This window comes from Cucurbita pepo, unplaced genomic scaffold, assembly GCF_002806865.2.
Source record: "Cucurbita pepo subsp. pepo cultivar mu-cu-16 unplaced genomic scaffold, ASM280686v2 Cp4.1_scaffold016631, whole genome shotgun sequence".
In the NCBI taxonomy this organism is placed as follows: Eukaryota; Viridiplantae; Streptophyta; class Magnoliopsida; order Cucurbitales; family Cucurbitaceae; genus Cucurbita; species Cucurbita pepo.
This window is the reverse complement of record NW_019662394.1, coordinates 1-286: the sequence shown is the minus strand read 5'-3', so window position 1 is coordinate 286 and position 286 is coordinate 1. Positions and strand designations below refer to the sequence as shown.

Here is a 286-nt window from a genome sequence, read left to right as displayed (position 1 = left end):
CGTGGGATACCCTGCAGCGGATGTTTTCATCGTGAACTCGTCCTCACACTACTCAGATTCGTGTTGAGCTCGCTACGTCCAAGAAACGAGATCAATCTGCTGCAAATTATTTTTGCAAGATCAAAGGGCTAGCCACCGAGCTGGCCGCCGCCGGCTCTGCCTTGCAGGATGATGATGTGATCGCGCATCTTCTCGCTGGTATTGGCCCTGACTATGATCCCTTCGTCACCTCAATGACTACCAAGAGTGAAGCCCTCACGCTTGATGATGTGTTTGCACATCTAAT

The 286-nt window shown here is 51.0% G+C and overlaps 1 pseudogene; it reads left to right on the top strand.

Moving 5' to 3' along the window:
* Positions 1 to 158: 158 nt before the first annotated feature.
* Positions 159 to 286, top strand: LOC111787386 (annotated as a pseudogene; the record flags this gene model as incomplete).